At 48.8% G+C, this 19,098-nt stretch overlaps 1 protein-coding gene across 10 annotated transcripts in view; it reads left to right on the forward strand.

Annotated features, from left to right (window-relative positions):
• Positions 1 to 5,887: 5,887 nt before the first annotated feature.
• The window catches only part of FAT3 (FAT atypical cadherin 3), a 468,770-nt gene continuing 455,559 nt past the window's right edge, over positions 5,888 to 19,098 (forward strand). For 7 of the 10 annotated variants that reach the window (XM_028726039.2, XM_077926982.1, XM_077926985.1 and 4 more), the window contains exon 1: positions 5,894 to 6,097. The gene's annotated coding sequence lies outside the window, so the exon portion shown is untranslated. Of the gene's footprint in view, positions 6,098 to 19,098 lie in introns of all 10 variants that reach the window. The other 3 variants (XM_077926986.1, XM_077926987.1, XM_077926990.1) reach the window with 2 other exon arrangements.

Consider the following 19,098-nt stretch of genomic DNA (forward strand, 5'->3'; position numbering starts at 1 on the left):
GAGGAGTCTCAGTCCGCACTGGATCCTTTGCCTCAGGCATCATCTGAACCAAGTCGGGGGCCTGATCCTGAAGAGTCCCAGTCTGCACAGGTTCCACTGCAACAAGCGCCAGCTGGGCCGAGTCTGGGCCCTGAGCCTGCCCTGGCTCCAGATGCGGGGATGACCTCGTTGCCTTCAACTGGGCCATAACTTACAGTTGCTCCACTACCGGTTGGGTCAGGGGAGGCTGAGGCGGCCTCTGGGTCTAGTAACCCACTGAAATCTCCCGAGCTGCAGAGACGAAGGTCTGAGAGGAGAGACCTGAGTACTCGCAGGAGGAGTTCTCGCCTTCGGGCGAGACAGGCAGGTGAGTCACTGGGGGATCAGGACCGGCCGCTACCCCGACAAAGATAAAAGGCTGTCAGACCCCTCCCCAGGTTGCGGGAGCAACATTGCTGTATGATATATCCTTCCTGAGATCCTGTTCCTGTCCTTACCTGGTTTCCTGCCTTGGCCCTGTGGGACTGACTCCCAGCGGAACCTTTGGATTCTGGACTGGTCCTGGACCGCGTTTCACGGGTTACCCCCAGGCCCAGCACACTCAGGAGGTTGTGGGCTCTCCTTCCTTGGAGGTTTTTAAGCAGAGGTTGGGTGGTCATCTGCCATGGATGCTTGAGCTGAGATTCCAGCATTTCAGGGGGTTGGACTAGATGACCCTTGGGGTCCCTTCCACCTCTACAATTTTGATTCTATGATTTTGCTCCCTGAATCCAGAGGCCAAAATGCTCTGACGGGCAGCTGGTTTGCATCACAGTGTGCTTGAAAGCAAGGTTTGCTCCAGAGCTTCTGAATCTCAGCTTGGCTCCATTTCTGAAGCGATCTGTGGGTGTCACAACAACCCACAAACTGATATACTGCAGAATTTGTGACCATGAACTGATTACAGGGGTTCAAGGGGGTGGGGAGAAGAATGCGGTGAAGCCACATGCTGCATTGAAACCCCCCCCCCCATAAATAAATCCCCAATAAATAAATGTATTGCAATCGGTGTCAGAAATGTGAATGTTGGCATTCATCAGTAAGTTTTCAAGACACCCAGAAGGAAATGTTTTGGTTTTTTTAATCATTCGAACATGAACAATAAAATGCTGACATTTACCAGTAAATATCCAAATATTATATCTCTCTCCGGTGCTTTCTGCCAAAGGACATTTTTCAGTGCTACTGCACCGAAATGTCAAAAAAGTGCTTCATGACACATTTTTGGAAATTTCCCACTGGGCCTTCTTTAAAGAAAATAATAATAATGGCCAGTAAATGTCAACATTCACCGCAATTCTGAAATTTGCCATAATATTCTCCAATGGTGTAACTTCCCCTCTGATCTCCACAACAGTGTTGCTATAGGACAGATAGGAGGACAATAATTCAATTGAAAAAAGGAGACCAAAGAAAGGTTGACAGGGGGGTTGTTGTTCTGTTTTTAGATTTGGTAGCAGGAGGGGCTGGCGGAGGGGAAAGATTCAGGCACTTCTTTGCTTGCGAAACGCTTGCACTAAAAACTATTTTGCCAGTTTCAAAATTGGCTGCAAAGAAAACATTTTTGTTCCACTTTTATCCCAAGTAAGCCAAAGCGAGTAATTATAAAAGACAAAGAAGAAGAAGAAAAGATTCATCTGAGAAAGGGCAGGTAGGGAGAGGATCCCACAGAGATGACGGCACGGCTGTAAATTACCTCTCTGAGCAAAACAGGCAGATTCTTACCCAGTACAAAAAGCAGCAAGCATAAACTAGAGCTGGAAACTTTCCAAGTGTGTTCCAGCACTGGCTGGAAACATTCCTGGAGGTCTCATCATGTGATGCGTAGAAGCAAGCTTTCTCGGTACTCATTCAAGTGAGATGCTTGCCCTAACCAAAAAGTACTTATTTGAGCGTCATGTATATATAGAGCAGTGTTCCCCAACCTTGGGCCTCCAGCTGTTTTTGGACTACAATTCCCATCATCCCTCGCTAGCAAGACCAGTGGTCAAGGATGATGGGAATTGTAGTCCAAAAACAGCTGGAGGCCCAAGGTTGGGAAACACTGATCTAGAGGATTCAGTATTTGGGATTCAGGCCTGTTTGATCATAATGTCCTCTTCCTTTTACTCTCCCCCAATACAATATGTTCAGATTCTGCACACGTTGGGTGAAAGAAATGTACTCTGCATGCTCAAACACACTATTACTTACCAAATGCAAATTGGAAAAATGTTGTATTACTGGTATTACTTTTACATTTGGGAAATCTATAAATAAAATTTAAGCATGGCTAACAAAACAAAGCAATAATTTTTTTTTGTTAAAAGGGATGTTTTTGGGATCCAAGTCAGCTTGATAATCACATCCTCTGTCCTGCAGAGCTCGCTCCCCCCCCCCCCCCAAATAACCCGAGAAGTTTAGGTTCTGTTTGCACATACTGGGTGAGCGGTGTGCACAATGGGCATGCTCAAAACACTATTTTTTATTTTGCACACTATAGAGATAAGAAAAATGTTACGGCTATGCTGCAGGCCTAGCAGTTTGCACGAAGTACATTGCAGAAGGACACCCTATACCAGGGGTCAGCAAACTTACTGCGCCTTGGGCCGGTGTCTCCAGTGCCAATCGCGCAGCGTGCTGGAGGGCGGGGGAGCGTGTGCCCATACGTCTGCGCATATGCTATTTCTGGCGCACTTCTGGGTATACATTCCGACCTGGATGTATACCAGAAATAACGCTTGCGCATGCGCAAATAACGCTTGCGCATGCGCACAAGCTATTTCCAGTGCTCCTTCGACCTGGAAGTGGGCAGCCACGCAGCGCAGGGGCAGTATGAGCGGGCCGTGGGCGGTGGGGGTCGCTGTGGGCCGGATAAACGAGTCCCTCAGGCCTTATCTGGCCCACAGGCCTTAGTTTGGGGACCCCTGACCTATACAATATTTCCCTCTGAAACAGCTGTTCTAGGTTTTGGACCTGTCCACCTTGTTGCTTTTTATGCTAGCCCTCTGGAAATGCTTGGGAACTTCTAGCAGCAACTAATTATGACTGAACATTGGGAAAACATCCATCCCATGTCCAACATCTTCCTTCTCTCCCTTTGCCCTGCAAACATCCTTAGGTTTCCGTGTAATACAGAACAATAAATGAGAGGGACCCCTGACCGTTAGGTCCAGCCGTGGCTGACTCTGGGGTTGCGGCGCTCATCTCACTTTATTGGCCGAGGGAGCCAGCATACAGCTTCCGGGTCATGTGGCCAGCATGACTAAGCCGCTTCTGGCAAACCAGAGCAGCGCACGGAAACACCGTTTACCTTCCCGCCGGAGTGGTACCTATTTATCTACTTGCACTTCGGCATGCTTTCGAACTGCTAGGTTCGCAGGAGCAGGGACCGAGCAATGGGAGCTCACCCCATCGCGGGGATTCGAACCGCCGACCTTCTGATCGGTAAGTCCTAGGCTCTGTGGTTTAACCCACAACGCCACCAGCGTCCCTCATAAAGAAGTGCTTGCCACCAAAATTTGGCCCAAATCCACATTTGAAGAGACTCTGTTGGGGAAAGCCTGGTGAATTTTGCTGGAAGTTGAGAGAGACTTGCAGTAGTAAATCTGCTGAAATTCCTTTCATCCAGAGAAAGCTAGATGTGGATTTGTAGCCAGGACGCAAAACCTCAGTGGCTGGGCATCTTCCTGGTTCCATCCCTAGCATCTCCAGGTAAGGGTGGAAAGGACTCTTGCCTAAAACTCTATAAAGTATTGCTTCCAGTCAGTGAAGACAGCACAGAGCATGATGGACCAATAATCTGACTCTGTATAAGGCAACTTCCTATTTTCCTACCTGAAAATGTGTTTATGGCAGTCATTTCTTTCCTTCCTTTTTTTTGTGTGGAGTGGGCACTGTGTCCTTAGATTTAATCCAAAGCCAATTTTAAGACGGTAGTTGGAATTTAGAGGGAAATAAAAACCACTTTTGCTAGGCTACTGAAACATTCTCTCTCTCTCTCTCTCTCTCTCTCACACACACACACACACAGAGAGAGAGAGAGAGAGAGAGAGAGAGAGAGAGAAATTTGTGCTGTGACATCCCTAAATTTTGAAATACAGTGGTACCTCGAGTTAAGAACTTAATTCGTTCCGGAGGTCCGTTCTTAATCTGAAACTGTTCTTAACCTGAAGCTAATGGGATCTCCCGCTGCTGCCAGAGCTTGATTTCTGTTCTCATCCTGAAGCAAAGTTCTTAACCCAAGGTACTATTTCTGGGTTAGTGGAGTCTGTAACCTGAAGCGTCTGTAACCTGAGGTACCACTGTAGAGATAACTCCTTCCAATATGAGATGACCCAGGACCACTCCAGTTGTATGGGTTGCCAGGGCGAGTATCAGAGCACTAGGGAAAAACAGGAGGTAGGACATATCTCATTCTTTACACGACAAAGATATATGATGTAATAATGATATGATATATATAAAAGATATGATACATATAAGGGATAAAGTGCATTTTTTAGGGGGAGCAGGGAATATACTTGCCTTACAGGTTAAATTTTTGAAAGTTTATTTATTTAATTTATATCCCACCTGCTTTCTCCGCAGTGCACCTGGCTCTCCTCTCTCCTCCTTTAATCCCCACGACAACCCTGTGAGGTAGGTTAGGCTGAGAGGCAGTGGCTGGCACAAGGTCACCGCAGGGAGTTTTATGGTGCTTTGGGATTCGAACTCTGGTCTCCCAGATCTGAAGCAGACACTCTAACCTTACACCACTCTGGCGCCCTCTATGGCGCTTGGTATAGTTGCAGCAGTGGCTGGTGCCCATTGAGATTGGCTAGGCGGAATGCAGGGAGCCCACAGTGGGTGGAGCCAGAGCCAGTGATAGGCGGAGCCAACTCATTCTGGTTTTGTCCCTATCCTCTCCGCTGCCAGGGGCAACACTGAGAGTCAGGAGGAGGAAGCTGACAGGTACCGCTACCAACCCCTGGCCTGGCAAGTAAGCAGGAAGGCAAGCAGGCTAGGGCTGGATGAGACCCAGATGAGGATGTTGGGGGCAGCGCCCCACTTGCCATAACCAACCAGCCTCCACAGTGTTAAGACTGTTCGGGCTTGGGTTCAAATCCAGTTGACCATGGCCCTCTTTACCAGGCACCCCCAAACTCAGCCCTCCAGATGTTTTGGGACTACAACTCCCATCATCCCCAGCTAGCAGGACCAGTGGTCAGGGATGATGGGAATTGTAGTCCCAAAAAAATTTAGAGGGCCGAGATTGGGGATGCCTGCTCTTTGCTCTAACCTACCCGAGAGGGCGGTTGTGAGCATCGCAAATTGGAGCGCCGGATGGTGGGGACCACCTTGAGTTGCGTGGAGGAAGGGGATGATTAACCCCCCCCCCCCAGCCAAAAAAAAAGTGTGGGATCCTTATTGACTACCAGACGCCGCGTGCGATGGGACTTACTTCACAGCATGCATGAAAGCCTGCCTGCCTGTCACAAGCGCGAAGAGCCACGCCGGAGCCTGCCTCCTTCTCGGTTGCAAGCGCCGAAGAGGCAGGAGCAGCGGGGAAGAGATTTTATTTTTTGCAGGCGCATTTCAGGCGGCGGTGCAGAAGCCGGGCTCGGTTGCACCGCGTCTGCGTGTGCACGTGAATGTGCGCTTCTCTCCCCCCCCCAACGCCCCCCCCCCAGCATCCCCGGCGTTGTGCATCCAGCCAGCCTTTTCTCTCGCGTCGCCGCGCCTCGCGCTCTCTCCCTGCTGGGCTGGCGAGCGAGGAGACGCGGCTCCCCGCATTGGCTGCAGCCGCTGGCGCGCTCTGCCTCTCGGTAGGCTGCGCTGCGATCGTCGGCGCCGCGGGCTGGGAATCGCCCCCTTTCCTCCTCTCCCCTCCTCTCCCCGCACCCCCCACCTACCCCCACCCCCCGAGTTAGGAGTTGCTACCGAGAGCGCTTCTCCACTCGGCACCAGTCCCGCGCTGCGCGCTGCGCCAGGAAGGCGAGAGAAAAGCAGCAGCAGCGGCGGCGGCGGCTCTTGGCTCCCCGTCTTCCGCCCCCGTCCATGGATACGTTATGCAGAAGGGAAGCTGCGAAGCTCCGGAGCTGATCGGCCGCTTGGAAGGGTGCGTGAGCTGGGCTTTCTTTTATTTCCTTGAAAACAGGCGCCTCGCTTTTCATTTGCCTGGATGAATGGGTTTGGAGAGGGGGATCCGCGATGGAGTCAGCGTGGGGAGAGAGTTGCATGCGAAACTTCCACGCACAGCCAGCCAACCAACCAACCAACCAACCAACCAACCCCGTCCCATCTTTTTGTTGCAAACTTGCCACTGTTTGCAAAAAGCCCAGCCTCTCTCCGGCAGCCGCTTGCGAGCGTGGGAAGCGCCGGAGCCCCGCGCTAACGCGGACCGGCTGGTCGTCTCTTCCCCGCAACGTGTTCGGAGAGGCTTGGTTTGCATCGAGATCTCTATTTGCTTTCAAGTTGCAAAAAAAAAAAAAAAAAGAAGAGGGAAAAGTTCGTGCTTGTTGTCTCTCTCCCCTCCCGAAAAAAGAAAGAATCCTCTTTCCCTAGCGCCCGATTTCATTTTATTTTTAAAGCAGTTCTACTGGGTGGCTAACTTGCTTGCTAGGTCTCTGCCTTCTCCTGCGTTTGGCGCGCGTGTGCTTTCCTCGTTGCAAAAGGGGGATCCCCGGTTTAGGCAGTGCAAGGTGCAGAGCGGCGGCGGGTGTTGCAATTGGGTCCCCCCCCCCTAAAAAAATCTCTTATTTATTGTGTCGGGCTTTGAGCGGCTTATTTCAAACGCGGTCGGAAGGGGTTTTTTTGGGGGGGAGGGGATGCTGCCGGGGGTGGCCAGAGAGCTGGTTTTCACCTGCTAGCGCTGGAGTCGAGCGGCGATCTAGCTGGGGAAGGGAGCATTTCTGCCGCGGGCGGGCGGGCGCGAGGAGCCGAGGAAGCAGCGGGGAGCGGTGGGTTGCTCGCCTGCTTGCAGAAAAAGGCGACCGAAGAAGCGCGTTTCTGCATTGCCAAAGGAGGTGTTGTGGGTGGGGAGAGAGACGTGAGAACCGGCCGCTTCTGCTTCGCAATCCTCGCTCGCTGCTGCGTCCCAGGAGCTGCTGGAGAGAGAGGGGCGCCTTGCTTGCATCTTCCGAAGCTGGGAACTCACCGGGGCGGGGAGTTCCGCGGATGTGGAAGCGGGGAGGCTGCCCCGGCTGCGGCTCCTGGGGCGATCCGGTGGGGTTCCTTTGCCGGAGATTCCTCGCGGGGACCGCGCACAAAGGGGATTTGTGAGTGGAGAGAGGGTCATAGAAGATGCCCCATGGTTGATTCCCCGCCTCCCGCAATAGATCACAATGATCCATAGATCAGTGCGTGAGTCTGTCACGTATGGTAGTGATTTATGTGGAAATTGTGTGGTTTGTAATGCTTTATTACTGCTTCGGTTATGTTGTAGTTATGCGGGGTTTTTTCAAGTTGTAAGCCGCCTCGAGCGTGGTTTGAACTGTGGAAAGCCGGCATACGAATAAAATTACGGATGTATGTATGTATCTGTAGACGGGAGGATAGGGCTTACATCTGCCTAAGCCCTGGTACTTTAGGTGGCAGGACTAAATACACTCCTGGAGCAAACTCGGAACAGATGCCACTTGCCCCTGAGCTAGTGCAGAGTGCACTCTACCACCCCCCCCATCGGTGTGTGTGTGTGTGTGTGTTGGAGATGGACGGTTTTCCAGATCGGAGGTGGAGCGTCTTCCCAGACCTTTGAAGGGGTCCAGTAGCATCTTTTCTCTCTCCACACATTAAGGGCTGGCTTGGGAAAGGAGTTTGAGAGAGATTTCTCCCCTGAGAAATACACCCACCACCCTGTTGAAATCAGCGAGCAAATTTTGTGGTGGCTAGGAAACGGGGGTGTCATAGTGCAACCTTATATGTACTCAGAAGTCAAGCCCTGTGCTATTCAGTGGGTCTTAACTCCCTGTTTAAGTGTGTGTGTATTGGATTGCATCCTTAGAAACATTTTATCAAAAACACCCAAAAACATTTGGCAGGGAGGCTGGGAAGGGGAAGGTCTTTTTTTGTGGGGGGGGGGGAGGGAACGGCAGCTGGCAGGTCATTCCTTCCTCTCCCCCCCCCCCAGCAGCCATAGGGGGGTGGGAAGGCATAAGAGACCCCCTGACGCTTCTGCAGCTAATGATTTTAGCAGCTAAGGCAAAGGATCTTGTGAGCTTTGCTTCCAACTTCCTAAACCAACCCCCCCCCCCGCACGTTTGTGCATTTATTGTTCAACTTGGGTAAAACTCCCATTATAGAAAGGGGTGGAGGGGAACATCCAGTTAAAGCAAATCTAAAGTAACGGGTTTTCCAGATGGTGCTGGAACTTTGTTGGTAAACGTTGCCTGGAAAGGTGCAAACCTGCCCCCCCACCCGTGCAGTTTCAGTGTGTTTCGAGATACCTTTTACAAACTTTCTTTTACAGCCGGATGGTGTGCAATGTTTGCTCAGAAGCAAGCCCCCCCCCCCATCCCAATTCAATAGGGCTTTCTCCCAGGTAACTGGGGGTATAGGGTTGCAGCCCCTAGGGATGCCGCCTTGTGATTTTTTTTAAAGGGAGAGGCGGGAGCAAGGAAATATAAGGTGCAAACAAAGACTCTCCTTTAACTACCCACCGATCCTGTTAAGAGATTAAGCTGCAATTGTTGCCTGCTTTTGTGGATCCTTTCTCCTTCCCTTTCTCTCGCTGTTCCTGCTTCTGGCTTTGTTGTTGGGAGAAATTTGTTCCCTCCACCGTCCCACATCCAATTAAAAGGAATGCAAGTGTAAGGGAGCACAAAGGCACCGGCATAGGAATAATAATAATATAAAAAAATTCTCTGCACCCAGGGCAGCCCCCCTGTTCACCTTCTTTCAAAGAGATTGCTTGTGTAGCTGGCTGCTCCTTTCTGTCTCATTGCATAGTGCTTGTTCCTTTCATTGCTATCAAACAACCACGGTTTTTTTTTGCAGCATCCTCTGTTGGCTTTTGTGTACTGTCAAAATCTCTGAACCAGCTTCAATCCCGGTTTATTCTCCGCAGGCACAAGGCATTGAACTTCCTTCAGCGTTTAGCAAGTGATTCTTTTCCTTTATTACACACACACACACACACACACACACACACACACAAGCTGCCCCGGCTCTTAACTTTATGAGCGATTGCTCAGGTTGCTGCTGTTATAAGAGACTTGCAAAGAGAGAGGTCTGCTGGATTTAGAAAGGGGGAAAGGATCAACTGTTCGGTAACAGCTGAACTGAGAGCGTTTCCTTGGAAAAGCTGCACTCTCATTCACACACACACACACACACAGTCCCTGAGAAGAGGCATTGAAACATTAGCAGAGTCTGGCTGGAATCCTCAGCTCCCTTAGATGGGAGGAAACCTTGTTCAATTCAAGATGAATTGCTTCTGCATGGATGCGGTTAGGATTGTGCTGTACCGGTGGTGGTGAAGTGGTAAGAGTGCCCGGCTGAGACCTTGCAGACCCAGGTTCAAATCCTGACTTGGTTGCATAGCTCACGGGTGACCTTGATGCCGCCTGAGCCTACCTTGCAGGACTGTTGCAGAGCACCAAAATTGCAAGGAGCACCGTGCTTCTTGCCCTGATCTCTTTAAAGAGGGACGTTGGGAAAAGCAGACGTTTCAGAGATTATGCATAGCGGCTTTTGCAGGGAAATGAAGCCACCAGCAAACATTTTGAGTGTGTTCCTTTAAAAAAAAAAAGTTTGTTAACACAACTGCATTTGTTATTATTATTTTTTAAAGTTTGTTAACTTAACTGCATTTGTTATGAGAACTTATTCCAGCCACTAACTCACTTAGCCTTGGACAAACTGTTAGCCTAAACACGTGTCTGTAATAGGAGGAGGACAAAATTCACTGGACGTCTATGGTTGTTGTAAAGTCTCTCCCCCCCCCCCCCCAATCCTGTGCTGAATTAGGCAGTGGGAAGATTCACTTGGAAAGACAGCACTTAACCCACCCCTGGGCTAAAGTCCTGCATAAGGGAAAGACACAGGCAAAGGGCTCTTCAACCTCTCGCCTGCTAGTGTGGATTGCAAGTCGCAGATGCTCCACACAGTGACTCCTGCATAAGACACAGGCAAAGGGCTCTTTACCCTTTCATCTACAGTGGTCCCTCGGGTTAAGAACTTAATTCATTCTGGAGGTCCGTTCTTAACCTGAAACTGTTCTTAACCTGAGGTACCACTTTAGCTAATGGGGCCTTCCGCTGCGTCCGCCGCCGCACGATTTCTATTCTCATCCTGAAGCAAAGTTCTTAACCCGAGGTACTATTTCTGGGTTAGCGGAGTCTGTAACCTGAAGCGTATGTAACCTGAAGTGTCTGTAACCCGAGGTACCACTGTACGAGTGTAGATTGCAAGTCGCAGATGCTCCACACAGTGATTCCTGCATAAGACACAGGCAAAGGGCTCTTTAACCTTTCATCTACAGTGGTACCTCAGGTTAAGAACTTAATTTGTTCTAGAGGTCCGTTCTTAACCTGAAACTGTTCTTAACTTGAGATACCACTTTAACTAATGGGGCCTTCCGCTGCCGCACGATTTCTGTTCTCATCCTGAAGCAAAGTTCTTAACCCGATGTACTATTTCTGGGTTAGCGGAGTCTAACCTGAAGCGTATGTAATCTGAAGTGTCTGTAACCCGAGGTACCACTGTACGAGTGTAGATTGCAAGTCGCAGATGCTCCATACAGTGACTCATGCGTAAGATACAGTGGTACCTCTGGATGCAAATGGGGACGCGGGTGGCGCTGTGGGTTAAACCTCAGCACCTAAGACTTGCCGATCGCATGGTCGGCGGTTCGAATCCCCGTGGCGGGGTGCGCTCCCGTTGCTCGGTCCCAGCGCCTGCCAACCTAGCAGTTCGAAAGCACCCCGGGTGCAAGTAGATAAATAGGGACCGCTTACTAGCGGGAAGGTAAACGGCGTTTCCGTGTGCGGCTCTGGCTCGCCAGAGTAGCTTCGTCACGCTGGCCACGTGACCCGGAAGTGTCTGCGGACAGCGCTGGCCCCCGGCCTCTTGAGTGAGATGGGCGCACAACCCTAGAGTCTGTCAAGACTGGCCCGTACGGGCAGGGGTACCTTTACCTTTACCTTAACCTCTCATCATCTAGTGTGGATTGCAAGTCACGGATGCTCCATACAGTGACTCATGAGTAAGATACAGTAGTACCTCTGGATGCAAATGGTATCCGTTCCGGAGCCCTGTTCGCATCCTGAAGTGAATGCAACCCGCGCCTGCGTGTCTGCGCGTGTGTGGGTCACAATTTGCCGCTTCTGCGCATGCGCGTGATGTCATTTTGAGCGTCTGCACATGCACGAGCGGCGAAACCTGGAAGTAACGTGTTCTGTTACTTCCGGGTCGCCGCGGAGCGCAACCCGAAAACGCTCAACCTGAAGCAACTTTAACCTGAGGTATGACTGTACAGGCAAAGGGCTCTTGAAACGCTTGTCTCTTGGTGTGGATTGCACAAAACCTCACAGTTGGCACTGCCCTACAGACCTCCTCAGGTGTTAAAATTGACAGAGCCTGGCCTCTTGGTAGTCGTACACACCCACACCCACATCCCTACCTGAAGCTGGGGGGTTGCTGGTGGGCCAGGAGAGGACCTTCTTTGTGGAATTCCCACCCCACCTTCACTTTATAGCCTTCCTCATATGCTGAAGACACACCTCTTTACCCCAGACTTCTTATTAATTATTATTATTTATTAAATTTGTGTACCACTGTTATACGCGTAGTTCTCAGGGCACTTCACAACTTGAGGGGGATAATTTTAGAACCCACTCAGTTTGAGGTTATCGTCATGAAATGTTTTTATTGTTGTATTTTGCATTGTTGTGACACGCCCTGGGACCTTACGGTGGAGGGCAGGTAATAAATAAAAACTAGTAACAATTGTTCAGTGTAGTGCACAGTGAAGCTAAATATTTGAATAGTGGTTCAAAAATGGAGGACCCCCCCCCCCACACACATTTAGTCGGTGATTCTGGATGGGCCCCATCAAATCCATATATTGTGAGTGCAGGGCCTGATGTTCGTAGGTATTAATCATACTAATAAAAAGATATGTGGAGCTTATTTATTTCGTTAACGAAATATTTGTACTTCCTTTAGACAACAGCCCTCTGGGCAGCTTACATTATTATTTTAAATAACAAGTTAATCAATAAAGTGACACAAATGGTTTTTTTTTTAAAAAAAATGTTAAACAGCAACAGCACAAGAAAAAAAAAGAGGGTTGAATTAATTGAACCTAGTAAATAAATCTGCTTTCATCTGGTGCTTCAAAACAGGCAAACAAACAAACAGGATGGTGTGGTTTAGTGCAGTGTTTCCCAACCTTTTTTGGGCAAAGGCACACTAGTTTGATGAAAAAAATCTCGAGGCACACCACCATTACAGCCCCGTGACGTCAGCGCGCAGCGTCACGCCGGGAGGGACGCACGAGCTCCTTCTCCTGCTCGTTCAGGGCCGGGGCGCTGCTGCTGCTGCTGCCGCCGCCGCTCCCGGCAGGCATGGGCCCAGCTGAGGCGGCGGTGGCTGTTGTGGTGGTGGCGGCGATAGCGGGCGGAGGAGGGGGCGGCGGCGGGGCCGAGGTGGCCGGCGGTGGCGGGGGAGGCGGCGGCGGGTGGAGCAGGAGGGCGGCCGAGGCCGGTGAGGGAGTAGGGTTGCCCGGGGCTTGAGGAGCCGTCGCCGGGAGTTGCTGCTGCTGTTGTTGCTGCTGCTGCCCGGACATGCCGGCCTCCTCCTCGTCCGCTGTCTCGCGCTCCTCCCTTTTGCGCGCGCTGCCCCGCCGCCGCCCCATTGGCCGGGTCCTGTCAGCTGATCCTGTGTTATTTCCTGTGTGTGTGTGTGAGGGGAGAATGGAGAGAGAAACCTCGGAACCACCACCGCGGAGCCGCCCCCGGCTCGACGCGGATCCTCGCCGCCGCCGCCCCGCCTCTCGCCGCCCGACTCGCCCGCCTCCCTCCCACGGCACACCAGGCAACGTGTCGCGGCACACTAGTGTGCCGCGGAACACCGGTTGGGAAACACTGGTTTAGTGGTTAGTGTAACAGGCTAGGATTGGGAAGGTACACATTTGGTTCCCTTCTCTACCATGAGCCCCACTGGTGGACGTTGAACCAGTCACTATCTCTTGGTGTGTAGTCTACATTGCAGGGTTGTTGTGAGGATCAAATGTGAATAAAACTCCATATATGTTGACATCAGCACCTTGGGGGGGGGGGGGGAGGATGGGATTGTAAGTGTAATTGAAGTCAAAATAATAATATTTGTATAGCAATCATATTGCTATACATGGCTTGCCAGTAGTGCATGTGAAAAGGATTTACGGGTCTTGGTGGTCCACAAGCTTAACATGAGTCATGAGTGTGATGCAGCAGCCAAAAAAGCTAATGCTATTCTAGGCTGCATCAACAAAGGGCTAGTGTCCACATCAAGGGAAGTAATAGTCCCACTCTATTCTGCCTTGGTCAGGCCACACCTGGAATACTGTGTCCAGTTCTGGGTACCACAATTTAAGAAGGATGTTGACAAGGTGGAATGTGTTTAGAGGAGGGTGACCAAGATGATCAAGGGTCTGGAAACCAGACCTTATGAGGAATGCTTGAAGGAGCTGGGTATGTTCAGCCTGGAATAATAATAATAATAATAATAATAATAATAATAATAATAATAATAATAAATTATTTATACCTCGCCCATCTGGCTGGGTTTCCCCAGCCACTCTGGGCTGCTTCCAACAAAATATTAAAATACAATAGTCCGTCAAACATTAAAAGCTTCCCTAAACAGGGCTGCCTTCAGATGTCTTCTAAAAGTCTGGTCGTTGTTTTTCTCTTTGACATCTGGTGGGAGGGCATTCCACAGGGCGGGTGCCACTACCGAAAAGGCCCCTGCCTGGTTCCCTGCAACCTCACTTCTCGCAGTGAGGGAACCACCAGAAGACCCTCAGCGCTGGACCTCAGTGTCCGGGTTGAACGATGGGGGTGGAGATGCTCCTTCAGGTATACTGGACCGAGGAGATAGCCATCTTCAGATATCTCAAGGGCTGTCATGTGGAGGATGGAGCAAGCTTGTTTTCTCCTGCTCTGGAGGGTAGGACTTGGACCAATGGATTCAAGTTACAAGGAAGGAGATGCTGAGAAGATTGGAAGAAATTTAAAGACTATCTACAGAAATATTGTAAAATTAATGAATGTTAGAATGATGTTGGATAGAAATTAAGTGGTTTCCAGCTGTAATGCTTTAAGGGAATATGAAAAAAGGGTTATAAATAGGTAAAAATCTAATGGTAAGGATTTGCTGAACCAACAATTTGAAGTGGAATACAAAAAAGGGAGGTATGAGGAGGTCCGGGAAATAAGCTAAAGGAAAATAAGTAATGGAAATTCTGTGTGTTTTTAACTATTTTTATTTTGTATTTTTGTTATTTTTTTCCCATTTTTATTGTAATACTTTAAAAAATCTTAATAAATATCTTATAAAAAAAAAGAGATTCTAATTAAACATCCGGAAGAACTTTCTGGTGGTAAGAGCTGTTTGACAGTGGGACTGTCTCCCTTGGGAGGTTGTGGTCTCTCCTTCCTTGGAGGTTTTAAAGCAGGTAGGATGGCCATCTGTTATGGATGCTTTAGTTGAGATTCCTGCATTGCAGCGGGTTGGACTAGATAACCCTCGGGGTCCCATCCAACTGTATGATTCTGTTATTCATATGCATTTGTAAGCTGCTTGTAATCCTCACAACAATTCTGAATAGTAGATCAGCATTATTACTGGCATATTATGGCTATCATTTCCTGGTGGGCTGTTGGAACTTGGGCAATATGGTGTGATTTTTGTACATTGTGAAGTATATATCTAAGCATGTTGAAAGGTAAAGGGACCCCTGACCGTTAGGTCCAGTCGTGACCGACTCTGGGGTTGCGGCGCTCATCTCGCTTTATTGGCCGAGGGAGCCGGTGTACAGCTTCCGGGTCATGTGGCCAGCATGACTAAGCCGCTTCTGGTGAACCAGAGCGGCGCACGGAAACGCCGTTTACCTTCCCACTGGAGTGGTACCTATTTATCTCCTTGCACTTTGATGTGCTTTTGAACTGCTAGGTTGGCAGGAGCAGGGACCGAGCAATGGGAGCTCACCCCGCCGCGGGGATTCGAACCGCCGACCTTCTGATCGGCAAGCCCTAGGCTCTGTGGTTTAACCCACAGCGCCACCCGCGTCATAGCTAATCAGAGCTGAATAAGAGCCTAGCTGGCATTTTCTGATCAGAAGGATGCATAGTCTTATTTGGGATTCAACTCTCATTCCATGGAGCCTTGACAAAATTCTGTTGCAATTCACATGGAAGGAGAAATGTTGCATTATGTTATGTGCAGGAGTGCAGAATTCGTGTGGATTTTGCAGGAGCGAAGCAAGAGGGGAAAAGCAGCAGATTGTAGCCTGCTTCTGTGCAGCAGTCTTTTCCTCCCAGAGCCTCTGTGGGCATTGCACATCTCGGTTAACACACTTCGCCGGTATACCACTGTGCAGGAGAAATGTTGCTTAGGAGATGGCTCTTAGGGGCTGTGCTGTGTTATTTACTGGCAGTAATAACAGGGAAGATGGCTGCAGTGCTGTCCTTAATGCCACTCACCTCTTTTGCTCGTGCCTTCCTTGTTTGCTACTCTGCCCCTCTTTCTCTCCCTCCATCTTAACCACAGACAGCATCTCTTGTGGCGGAGTCCTCTTCAGTGCCATTATCCAGGACTGCAGTATGACCCGCCGGAACCCTGTTTGATGGATTGTGTCAGGGTGATAACAGTGAACAGGCCAGTTGTACAAGAGTTTTGGGCCTTGCAGCTCTGCCTGAACTGGCACGTGGCTCTCTATCCTGCTTCTAATGGAAGTTGCCTTTGGAGTTTGTACAGCACAGGTAACAATTGAGCAGTGAGAATCTGCTTGCTTGGGATTATAGGGAGATTTGCACCCCCCACACCCCACCCCAATGCATGAAGGCAGGTGGAAGGGTCCAGAATCCATTTTGTGCATCATGCATCTAGGCGCCAATGCGCCCCATTCTCTTTGCAACTTAACACATGCTCAGCAGGGGGCTTGGTTGGCAAATGTACAGTGGTACCTCAGGTTACATATGCTTCAGGTTACATATGCTTCAGGTTACATATGCTTCAGGTTACAGACTCTAACCCAGAAATAGTGCTTCAGGTTAAGAACTTTGCTTCAGGATGAGAACAGAAATTGTGCAGCAGCGGCACGGCAGCAGCAGGAGGCCCCATTGGCTAAAGTGGTGCTTCAGGTTAAGAACAGTTTCAGGTTAAGTACAGACCTCTGGAACGAATTAAGTACTTAACCCGAGGTACCACTGTATTGCTGGTTCAGCAGGGTGATAGCCCGTGTAGACCCAGCAGAGCCTTATGTGTTCGATGGACGTGCGAAATGGGTTGTGTTAAGACCCTCCCCCATCAAATTACGACTGGAGTTGCCAGCCTTTTTGGAGTACAGTGGACGCTCGAGTTGCGAACGTGATCCATGCGGGAGGCACGTTCGCAACCCACAGCACCGTGTCTGCGCACACATGGGTCGCGATTCAGCGCTTCTGCACATGCGCAAAGTGCGATGAAACCCGGAAGTAACCCGTTCCAGTACTTCCAGGTTCAGCATGGTGTGCAACCCGAAAACGCGCAACCTGAAGCGTCCATAACCCGAGGTATGACTGTATTTGGGATTCTGAGGAAGCGTGGTTGGTGCCAGGCACAAAATGGCTGCTGTGGGGGCACGTTACGGTACAAAATGGCTGCTGCATCCAAAGAGACGATGAGGCTGCCTATTATCAGCCAGCCCCCTTACCCAGTCAGTGGGGAGGGGGTGGAAGACATCTATACTGGGAGGGTATTGCTTTTGTTGGTTTGTTTGTTGATATGTTATGTATTCTGTGCTTTTATACTGTAAACTGCCCTATGATCTTTGAATGGAAGGCGGTATAGAAATCTAATCACACTAATACCAATTGCACAGCAAAACCCTTCGCCCCTCTCCTCTGTTCAGACTGGATAAGAGGGGTGGGTGATCAGACCTGGCATCCAAGGAAACGTGGCCATGTTTAAGGGGGCGTGCTCAGCAGGGTGGATTTGATTTAAATAAAATCGATTTAAATCGCGTTTTAAATCGCTAGTCAGTAAGACTTGATTTAAATCACGAGTCAGTAAGAATTTATTTAAATCATTATTATTTTTTTACAGAGAGACTCATTCTTGCTGGTATAATCTTAATATTTACAACCAGTTGAAGGTTTCATTTTTGGAATAATAAATTTCAGCGTAGTTTTTACAATTATATAAAAAATGACTGATTTGCTTATACTATTAGAAACACGTAGGCAGATAATTATGAAATTATTGTGAGGTTTAATAAGTTAACTGTTTATATTTGGACAACTTTTCCGCTGTACTTTATTGGAAGGAGAAAAATAATCATTTCCTTGATAACAGTTTAAACAATTTATTTAACTAAAACAGTAACATTATAGCATATGCTCCATGTTTGTTAACTGATGTGATTAAAAGGGTTTAAAAAAAACAAACAACTTAGACTGAGTTTTAGCACACATGAAAACTTAAAACAAACCCTTATTTCCTGATGAATAGCCTCTGGACTATAATGTAACTTAAATAGAAAACTATCTTTAGAAAGATTTTTCCTCCAAAAGCATTTTATTTTAAAAAAACTGATTTAAATATAAAAAAATCTGATTTAAATTTTAAAAAAGCCATTGATTTTTATCCACCCTGGTGCTCAGTGAAGGAAGGGCTTAGCCAATGTAAACAGGCAGCGAGCAGGAATGCTTCTCAAACGTTTTCTGAAGGGAGGTTGGCACCGAAAGCCTGGTATTGAAAAGTCGGCAAAGGTGGACAAAGCGAGTCCTTTATAGATCTTGAAATGATGCCTCAAATGGTTCCTGCCCCATCTCTAGTGGAGAGGGGATTCCGAAGTCTGGGCGCCATCTTGGAAAAGGCAATGTGCATCTGTGCAGGTGGTGGAACAACCAGAAGGCCTTGTTCTGCAGATCTTCAGGAACAGGTAGGCCTGTGTGAATTTTTGGCCTGCACCAACAGTCCTTAGGGATGAATCCAGGCATAACGCAGCTTTCATCCACCTATGTGCACATAGGATAAACGGTATATGTTTGTGTGTTTTGCTTTGTTGGTGGGCATCCATTGTTTATCCCTCCGTTCCCAAAACGGGGGTATTCGTCGGCTGTTGAGTCTGATTCTGGGACGGTTGGATGCAAAGGGGATTTTATTGTGAGACAGTACTGGATTACCGCCGGCTGGTAACTTCAAGAATTCTCATGGTGGCATCAGCAAAATCGGGGATTTCCCCCGACAGAAGTATTTGTTGGTATCTAGTTACGCGCGTGCAAGTTGGGTGGGGCAGGCCAGGAGTTCTGTTTATTTTTGAAAAGCGTGAGTGAGAAATGATGTTTTGCATGCTGGTGTTGAAAATATACAATAAAGCTTGCTGGGACTTGCCCGGTGTAATCCGATTGCAAGTAATATTTCACTCGTTTTGACCATAACACCTGCTACAACACCTCCTTTTTCTTCCCATGCTTCAAAGATTGCCTCAGCTGCTGAAAAGTAGCATCATTTGGAGTGGGGTGGGGGGGGGATGGTGAATTTTAATTGTAGCTTCAGGACTTAGTGAATCAAATTCCAAACTGACTGATAGACTGCACCCACTTGGAAGTTGTAAAAAAAGGTTAAACACAGGGATGGGGGGAAGAATACATTTGCTCTGTCTTTTGCAGTGGGCCAACTTAATGCTCTCAAACTTGCTAGCGGATTGGAACACGACTTCTGGTCTTTGGATTTTGGAACACGTTTTCTGATGCACACAGAAATATGTATGTTGCGTAAAAGATGCATATAAAGTGTGATTTTTTTTACTGACGAATGCACTGAAAAAAGTGCAAATTTACGTGAAAAGTGCACACAGTGTGTACACAATGATGCAATGGTATGCAAGGGGTTGGACGTAATGGAACAGATCTATGACTGAGATCTGACGAA

The sequence above is a fragment of the Podarcis muralis genome, chromosome 4 (genome assembly GCF_964188315.1).
Source record: "Podarcis muralis chromosome 4, rPodMur119.hap1.1, whole genome shotgun sequence".
In the NCBI taxonomy this organism is placed as follows: domain Eukaryota; kingdom Metazoa; phylum Chordata; class Lepidosauria; order Squamata; family Lacertidae; genus Podarcis; species Podarcis muralis.